This window comes from Macaca mulatta, chromosome 10 (assembly GCF_049350105.2).
Source record: "Macaca mulatta isolate MMU2019108-1 chromosome 10, T2T-MMU8v2.0, whole genome shotgun sequence".
Classification (NCBI taxonomy): Eukaryota; Metazoa; Chordata; class Mammalia; order Primates; family Cercopithecidae; genus Macaca; species Macaca mulatta.
The window spans coordinates 39,740,001-39,750,000 of record NC_133415.1 but is presented as its reverse complement, the minus strand read 5'-3'; positions in this window follow the sequence as shown (position 1 = coordinate 39,750,000).

Below are 10,000 nucleotides of genomic sequence, written 5' to 3'. Positions count from 1 at the left end.
ACAAGCCCAACACCAGGGGCCACATGTCGCCCGTCTCTCGTCCGTCCCGGACCCGGTCCCGCTCCGGGAGACCGGCGCGCCGCCCCGTGGGGACGGCTCGCTCCCCAAGGACCAGGCGGCCCCACACCCCGCGCCACGCGAACGCGGTCATCGGCAGCGGTCGCGGCTCGGCACGGGAGCGGGCGGAGAGCCGGCTCACAGCGGAGAGCGGCGTCGCGCGCCAGACGGAGTGCCACGCGCACCCGCCGCTCGCAGCAGCCTTCCCATCCGCTAGGACGTCGGGCCCGGCCCAGCGGGATCCTCCCCCAACTCGGAAGGGGGAGGCGCGGGCCACAGTAGACGACGAGCCGCGCGCTCGGCCCCCGCCGCGGGGTCCGGCGGAACCCTCACTGTCCCCCCACCTCATCCCATCGAGGCGGGGGCAGCGGAGGAGGAGGGTTCTCTGCAGGCGAGTCGCTACGGCAGCGCTACCACAACACAGAGAGAGGCGGCGAGCCGGGGGATCCGGTACCCCAAGGCACACCTCTCGGATCGCTAGAGAAGGCTTTCTCACCGAGGGTGGGTCACGCTCCCCACCCGCCAGTCGCCCCTCGTCGGGCCCGCAGAGGCGCTCAGGGACGCCTGGGGAAGGGAGGGGGCCTGCGGCGCGAGAAGAAACCTGCGGCAACCTGGAGCGTTTGCGGTCAGGGCAGGGGCCCGGCCGGCGCGCGTGCGCACAGCCCCCAAGGCCCCCCGCCGTCCACCCACCTCCTTTCTGTGAGGCAAGGCGCCTCCAGTTAACCCACACACGACCGATCGGAGGCAGAACGGCAGCCCCTCGGCGGCCGGCCGGCGCACGCGTGGCCGGCCCGAGCCCACCGCCACCGCTCACACGGCCCGCGCTCCCCCGCCAGAGGGGAGCACGGGACGTGCGCTCGCCAGACCAGGCGGCGCCCTTCCCCGCGTGGGAGGGGCGCGTCTCACTCAACCGCCTCGACCCGCACAGCCAACGAGCTCCCTCAGGACCCACGCGCGGACACCATGGCGGCGACCGGAGGAGGGGGCGCTGGGGGCGGGAGCGACACACCACCGCTCGGCCTCGGGCACCTGAGAGACAGCCCGGGGCGCTCCAGGAGCACCGCAAAGGCCCAGGCGGAGCCAGCGCTCGTGCAATACCCGAGAGGGCAGCACGGCGGGCCAGCGGGACAGCACCCCCACCGCCGCGGAGGGGGGCGGCCCACGAGGCGACGACCACAAGAGGCGAAAGCGAGGAGTGCCTGCTGCGTCAGAGGACCCCCGCTGACCCACGCCGGACGCCACGAGGCAGACGGCGGGGTCGGGACAGCGAGGTCGGGCCGGGTTCCGCACCCCAGTGCCTCCCAACGCACCGCCCGCAGGCGGGGATGGGAGACGGGGGAAACCCCGCGGGCGGGACGAGAAGAACGGGTCTCATTCACCACGAATGCCCGCCCCTCGCCCGTCGCGGCTCGGTCCCGGCCCGGGAGAGCGTGACATCACCACATCGATCAGGGAAAGCATCCCCGGAGCAGGGTCGGCCAGCCAGCCACAGCCTCCCCAGAGGCCAGCGAGCAGATCAGCCTGGCCATCCCCAGCTCCAGGACAGGGGCGGCAGACAACCCGGCAGAGACGAGGAATGCCTGACACGCACGGCACGGAGCCAGCGGGAGTGGGGTTGTCTCGGCCGCCCCAGGTGCCCGCAGCGGGGAGCGCACGGTGGCAGGGTAAGCCCGCGCCACCTTCCCCGCCGCCCCCAGGTGGGTCAGAGACCCGGACCCAAGGCGGCACCGGGAGCTGGGACGCTCGGATGCATGAGAGACCGGGCACACGGGCCCCAGCAGGCGGCTCAAGCACGAGCAGGGCCGGCTAGCCGGGTCACCGGGAGGCCGAAGACCCGCGACGCATCCAAGAGACCCAACCTCTCCAGCGACAGGTCGCCAGAGGACAGCGTGTCAGCAATAACCCGGTGGCCCAAAATGCCGGCTCGGAGTGAAACATATACCTCCCCAGGAGACAGGAGGTCGAGTCACCGACCACGCCGCCGGCCCAGGGAACCCGCGACACGGGCATCTGTCCCCAAAATCGCCACCATCGCAGCCAGACACGGAGCACCCAGGGCCCTCTGGTCGACCCCAGGACACACGCCGGAGCAGCGCCGGGCCAGGGACGTCCTCCCGGCCACCCGTGCCACGCAGGGGCCGGCCCGAGTCTCCAGAGCGAGACTCGGAAGCGTTTCCGGCCGTCCCCTCGTACGACCGGGACACACGAGGGACCGAAGGCCGGCCAGGTGTGACCTCTCGGGCCGCACGCGCGCTCAGGGAGCGCTCTCCGACTCCCCACGGGGACTTGCAAACAACAGGTCACGGCAGAGGGACCGCTCCCCGGCACCCGGGGGACGAGGCAGGACGGTCCCCGGCTCCCCACGGGGACTTGCAGAAAAAATTCGGCCGCTGCCTCAGACGGCCAGGATGCGCGCGGGCCCGCGACCGGGCCGGGAAGGGTGTCCCCAGCCTCCCACCCCAAGCCCGGTGGGTCCCCGCGGGTCGCGGGTCAGGCCTCGGGAGCCGCGGCGTGCTGGTCGACCAACCCCGGCAGCCCCACACCCGGCTCTGGCCCGAAAGCGCAGCGACAACCTCTCCCCACATAAGCCTGCACGCCTGAGCTCTGACTCACAAGTGACGCGCCAGAGCTCTGGCGCGACCGGGACAGCCCGGCTGACGACCGCGGTCTTTCCGGAGCTCTGCCTAGCTCACAGCGGGGACGGTCCCCTCCCTCGGCAGCTGCCACCGCAGCTCCGGAAGCCAAGGGAACGATATAAAAGCGGCCGCCAGATGGAGTCCGACAACCGTCGCGAACGTCACCAAGACAGATCCGGATGGCAGGCCGGCCCGCGGACCGCAAAACCGAAACCGTGAGTCGAGAGACGCTATCCCGAGGCCGAAAACGCAGCCCCTGTACCCCAACCCCACAGAAACGGTCCCCAAACCCTGTCTCTGCATGGACCGCGACACAGTCAGAAGACAACCCACGGCGTGTGGATGTTCGGAGAGGCATCTCGGTGGGAGAAACAACAAGCAAGGACTCGGTCGCGGGTCGTTGAGGACACAGGGAGACACAGAATGCGTAGGCTCTTCCTGAATCCAGACAGAGAAGGAGGGAGGGAGGGAGGGAGGGAGGGAGGGAGGGAGGGAGGAAAGGCAGGCAGGCAGGCAGGCAGGCAAACATAAAGAAGGAAACAGAGAAAGAAAGAAAGGAAGGAAAACCTAAAGGAGAGAAAGAAAGAAAAGAGAAGAAAAGAGAAGACAAATATTAATATAAGTATTTCCATTTGTATATAGGTATAACATATAAAACTACATTAAAATAGAAAAAAATTTATATGCATACACATGAATGAACAGATAAAAATGAATAAACAAAAAATAAGATAACATAACATAAGCAAATAGGCCAGGCGCGGTGGCTGACGCCTGTGATCCCAGCACTTTCAGAGGCTGGGGGAGAGAGAGAGAAAAAAAATGAAAGAAAGAAAGAAAGAAAGAAAGAAAGAAAGAAAGAAAGAAAGAAAGAAAGAAAGAAAGAGAGAGAGAGAGAGAGAGAGAGAAAGAAAGAAAGAAAGAAAGAAAGAAAGGAAGAAAGAAAGAAAGAGAGAGAGAAAGAAAGACAGAAAGAAAGAAAGAAGAAAGAGAGAGAGAGAGGGAGAAAGACAGCGAGAAAGAAAGACGAGAGAAGAAAGAAAAAAAAAGAAAGAGGAAAGACAGGAAGAAAGACAAAGCAAGAAAGCAAGAAAACAAGACAGCAAGAAAGCACGACAGAAAGAGAGAAAGAGACAGAAAGAAAAAGCAAGAAAGCAGCAGAGAGAGAGAGAGAGAGAGAGAGAGAGAGAGAGAGAGAGGCGCGAGGCGAGGCGAGGCGAGGCGAGGCGAATCTACCTGCTTTCACTACATGTGGGGAGAATCAGGAAAGCCCCCACTAACAACAAGGCCTGAAGTGGAGCTGCCATCTGTGAAATCCGAGCAGAAGAGTCCACACGGGTTAAAGACACGAAGAAAGACAGGGAAACAACTGCTCAAAGAGAAGAACAATCTGGCCCAGCCAGGGTCTGTCTCCTGAAGTTGTGTGGGCAACGAGGGAGTGGGACGGAGGGAGGGAGTGGGACGGAGGGAGGGAGGGCCTCCGAGGCTCGTGTCAAACAATAAATGATAATAAAATAAAAGGAAGTTAAAAAAAAAAATTGCGCATCATTCGTAGCATCACTGACGCCTCGAAAGGCGAGAGGCATGTGTTTATGTCACTGTGGGACTGTTTTCTTTTTTCTTTTCTCTTTTTCTTCCCTCTCTTCCCGGAAACTCACTTTTTAATTATTTCATTTTCCTTTTCTTTTTTTTTTTTTAATTTTTAATTTTACTTTCATTTTTACTTTTATTTTTAATTGCTTGAGAGGTTGTCTCCCTCTCTCGCCCAGGCTGGTGTACAGTGGCGCGATCTCGGCTCACTGCAACCTCCGCCTCCCAGGTTCAAGTGATTCTCCTGCCTCAGCTCGGCCTCCCGAGTAGCTGAGATTACAGAGGCGCACGACCATGCCCGGCTAATTTTTGGTATTTTGACTAGAGACGGACGGGGTTTCACCATACTGGCCCTGCTCGTCTGACCACCTCGTGATCCAGCGATCCACCACCCTCGGCGTCCCAAAGTGCTGGGATGACAGGCTTGAGCCACCGCGCCGGGCCTAGTTATTCCTTTTATTTTATTTCTAATTTTTAATTGTACGTATGCACGTATGCATGTATGTATGTATGTATGTATGTATGTATGTATGCATGCATGCATGTATCTATCCTTTTCTTTTTTTTTGAGACGGACAGAGAGAGACAGTGAGAAACAGAGAGAGAGAGAGAGAGACAGACAGACAGACAGAGAGAGAGAGAGAGAAACAGACGGGGGGGGAGAGAGAGAGAGAGAGAGAGAGAGAGAGAGAGAGAGACCAACAGACAGAAGGACAGGCAGAGAAAGAGAGTAAGACAGAAGACAGACACAGGGAGAGAGACAAGCGGGGGGGGGGGGAGAGAGAGAGAGAGAGAGAGAGAGAGAGAGAGCTCCCAGACATCACGAAGCCGTTTCAATGACATATTCTCTCTGGTCTTTGTCTGGGGATATTCAGTTTTTCAACGTAGGCCTCAAGGGCTCCCAGATGTCCCTTTCGAATCTCTACAAAGAGAGTGTCTCCAACCTGCCTAATCAAAACAAAGGTGTAACCCTTTAGGATGAGTCCACACATCGCAAAGCAGTTTCTCAAATACATTCTTTCTAATTTTCATCTGGGAATATTAGGTGATTCACCATAGGCCTAAAGGGACTCCCAAAAATCCATTCAGAGAGACTGCCCAAAAAAAGTGTTTCTAACCTGATGAATCCAAAGAATGGTGTATCGCTAAGAGATCAATCTACGCATCACAAATCAATGTGACAGATAGCCTCTCTCTGGTTTTAATCTGTGGATAGTCTGCTTTCCAACGTAGGCCTCAATGGGTTTCCAAATGTCCCCTCACAGATTCTACGGAAAGCGTGTTTCCAACCTCCTGGTTCAAAAGAATTATCCGTTCGAGGTGAATCCACACGTCAAAAAGCAGTTTCACCAGCAGCAGTTTTTCTCCTTTTCCTCTGGGGATGTTCACTTTCACCAGGAGCCACAAAGGGCTCCCAAATGTCCCTTCGAAGATTCTGCAAAGAACTGCTTCCAATCGGCCGCGTGCAGCGGCTCACGCCTGTCATCCCAGCATTTTGGGAGGCAGAGGCGGGTGGATCACCTGAGGTCAGGAGTTCGAGACCAGCCTGGCCAAAACGGTGAAACCCCATCTCTACCAAGAACACAAAAAATTTGCCGGGCTTGGTAGCGGGTGCCTGTGATCCCAACTACTTGGGAGGCTGAGGCAGGAGAATCCCTTCAACTGGAAGGCAGAGGTTGCAGTGAGCCGAGATGGTGTCACTGCACTCCAGCCTGGGGGACAGAGTGAGAGTCTGTCTTAAAAAAAATAAAAACATTAAGAAAAAAATACTACTACTACAACAACAACAACAACAACAACAACAACAACAACAACAACAAAATGCTTCCAATCTGCTGAATCAACAGAAAGGTTTAACTCAGTAAGAGGAATCTACACATCGCTAAAAAGCAGTTTTACAGATAGCTTCTTGTTAGTTTTTATCTACAGTTTCCTGGTTTTCACCCTAGGCCTCGAATAGCTCCCAAATGTCCTTTTGCAGATTCTACAAAAGGGCCGCTTCCAACCTGGTATATCAAAAGAAAGGTTTCACTCTGTGAGATGAATCCACACACGACAAAGCAGTTTCAGAGACAGCTTCTTTCTAGTTTTTATTTGGGGATATTCGGTTTTTCACACTAGGCCTCAGTGGGCTCCCAAAGGTATACTCGCGGATTCTACAGAAAGAGTGCTTCAAACCTCCTCAATCAAAAATTAGTTGTAATTCGGTGCCATGAATCCACACATCACAAAGCGGTATCATAGAGAGCTTCTTTCTATTTCTCTGGTGGGGATACTCGGTTTTTCACAACAGGCCCCAGTGGGCTCCCAAATGTCCATTCTGCTTCCAAACTGCTGAATCCAAAGGCAGTTTTAACTCGGTATGATGAATCCACACGTCACAAAGCTGTTTCATGAAGACCTTCTCTCTCGTTTTTATCTGAAAACATAAGATTTTTTCACCATACGACACAAGGGTCTCCGAAATGTACACAGACAGATTCAACAAAAAAACCCTTCCAACCTGCTGAGTAAAAAGAAAGGTTTAACTCTGCGAGACGAATACACACACGACAAAGCAGCTTCACAGAGAATGGTGTTTTTTGTTTGTTTGTTTGCTTGCTTGCTTGCTTGCTTGCTTGCTTTTTGGTTTGTTTTCTTGGTTTTTTTTTTTTTTTTTTTTTTTTTTTTGGAGACGCACTTTCGCTCTTGTTGCTCAGACTGGAGCGCAATGGCGCCATCTCGCCTCACTGCGACCTCCGCCTCCCAGGTTCAAGCAATTCTCCTGCCTCCGTTTCCCTTCCCGAGTAGCTGGGATTACAGGCATGTGCCACCACGCCCGGCTAATTTTGTATTTTCAGTAGAGACGGGGTTTCTCCATGTGGGTCAGTCTGGTCTCGAACTGCCGACCTCAGGTGATCTGCCAGCCTCGGCCTCCCAAAGTGCTGGGATGACAGGCGTGAGCCACCGCGCCCGTACAATTGTATTGTATCGTATTGTATTGTATTTACATTGATTGATTGATTGATTGATGCTGCCTGATCAAAGGTCACTCAGGCCCAGTCGTCAAAGTGGCGATTTCCTAGGCAACAAGGAAGGGGGGAGCTTGGAGGTGGGGGCGGGGGCGGTGGAGAAGACACAGTTGCCCCAGGCTGTGCGCAGGCGGCCTGAGCTTCCTTCCTCTGTTGAGGCCTCCATTTTCAGAGTAACAGTGGCCGCTAGGTGATGCCCGACGTCTGCCAATGAGACTGTCAGCCCGGAATGAATTGGGATCGCCTGGAGGGGGAGGCGGGAGGGGGAAGGATGGAGGCCCCCACAGCACAGTGGGTCACCGCGCCCTTCCAGGCGATCCCCACAACTAATCGACCAGGGCCCCTGGGGGCACACAGCCTAAGACCCCAGCCATCGGATCATCTGGAACTTCTGTCCGAAGACGAGAGACGAGAGACCGACTGGAAATTCTCTCGGTCAAGGTCCAAACGTAAAAGAATCACTGACACAGACACCAGGACTAACTAAGACAATTTGTAAAAGTTTCCGTGTTTTGGGTGAATCCGCGTATTTCTGGATCACAAAATTACTGATTTTGAACATTGCGGTTTTTCCACTCCTTACGTGTACGGTCCTGTGATAGACAGACCAGGGGACTCCTCAGCTCAGAGTCCATGAGGCCAGAAGCTGACATCCTAAATTTCTATGTAGAATGAATTTCAGCAAGCCAGCCAAACACTCTGCCGTAAAACTGTCCGGAAGACAAGCGGTGGTGTTTCGGGGGCGGATTTGGGGGGGGGGGGGGAGCCGGGTGCGGTACGCTCACGCCTGTCATCCCCGCACTTTGGGAGGCCGAGGGCAGGCGGATCCCTCGAGATGGTGGCCATTGCACTCCAGCGTGGGCAACAAGAGCGAAAACTCCGTCCAAAACAAGAACAACAACAGAAACGTGAAGTGCCGTCTGCTGTTCTTTTTGCTTCCCACCCCGAGAAGAACAGAATACAGCTGTTGTCTCCCTGCCCGCCTGCCTGCCTGCCTGCCTGCCTGCCTGCCTGTCTGCGTGCCTGTCTGTCTGTCTGTCTGTCTGTCTGTCTGTCTGTGACAGGGTCTCGCTCTGTCTTTCGCCCAGACTGGAGTGCAGTGACACCATTGTGGCTCACTGCAGCCTCAACTTCCCCGGGGTTAGGGGATTCTTCTAAGGGATCCTACGGCCTCGGCCTCCCAAAGTGTTGGGGTTACAGGCGTGAGCCATCAGCACCCGGCCTGAGTTCATACATCTGGTCTCACTACGCCTTAACCACACGCCCGTGAAGCACTCAAGTCAAGAGAGAGTCGGCAAGAGACTTTCAGCATTCTCTCCCAAAACCAGTGAGGTGGATGGCGGCCCTGTGTTTCCCAAGCTCCTGTGGTTTTAAGTGGCCACGCGTAGAGGATAGATAGATTTAAAATGTTTCCAGAGAGGCGCAAGCCACAGTCATTCAGGACATCCGAGCGCGAGATGGGGTTTCTGACAGCGACTTAAGGGCCAGGGAGGGCCAGAGTCTGCCGAGGCCCTCGTTCCAGTGGTGGGGCCGATGGAACCCAAGGCTGAGGGAGCCAGCAGTCCGCACAGAGAGAGCTCCAGCCCTAGGCCCCACCGTGCAGACCGACTCAGAAGGAAGAGAGTCCCTCATCCTACATACGTCACATCCCTCCACTGAACTTGGGAGCGGATCCGTTTTCCAAACATGAGGTGACTCTCGGTTCGAAATGGATCACAAGGGGCCGGGCTTTCCAGAGTCGGCATGATAAAGCAGTCATTCTGTGGCACAGAACGAGGTGTGGCTCTTATCTAGACTCCGCAGTGAAAGCCAGTGAAACAGGGCGAAACCCCGTGTCTACTAAAAATTAAAAGAGGAGCCGGGCATGGTGCCGCTTGAAGGCAGGAGAATCGCTGGAACCCGGGAGGCAGAGGTTGCAGTGAGCTGAGATCACACCACTGCACTCCAGCCTGGGGGACAGAGCGAGACCGCATCTCAGAAACAGACAAACACACAAAGCCAATCAAGGTGTTTAACTCAACGTGTCACCCACGGGTCTCTCGACAGGATACATCCAGCACCCGGGGAAACAGGGAAACGTCGAGGGGTGGGGTGGAATCTATTTTGTGGCCCCAAGGGAGGGTTTGAGAGATACTCCCGCAAAGGTGACTGCCTAAGGAAGCCCCTCCGTCCAAGAAGCGATAGTCATTTCTAGCCTGTAGCCACCCACGAGGGAGAATCGGGCTCTCTGCAGAACCCCCCACCCCCCGACTCGTGAAATGGTCTCTCTCACTCTGTCAGGCTCTATTCACGCCGTGTGGTTTTGTAACCTCCAGCGTGTGTGCGTGGGGTGGGGGATGGGGTGGGGTGGGGTGGGGGCGGCTGTGGACAGAGGAGGGGAAAAAGCGATGGTGTCCCACGGGTGCCCGGGACGTGGGTCGTGGTTGGGGTGGCCAGAGCCTAGGGAACTCATCGCCTGTCAGGACGTCTCCCCCTCCAGGTCCCCTCTCTGCCCTACGCTCCACATCTTCGCAGTTCAGTGGAGACCTTGTGGATGGAAGTCGCTGTCCCTTTGGACTTTAGCCGAGGAAGGCCGGGCTCCCAGGTGTCTCCCGGGAGTTGGGGCCTCGGGCAGGCTCGCAAGGATGCTGACGGTGATGGTGACGGTGATGTACATTGGAGTCCTCGGGCCAATGCACAGGGATCCCTTTGACCTCGTTGGGAGAG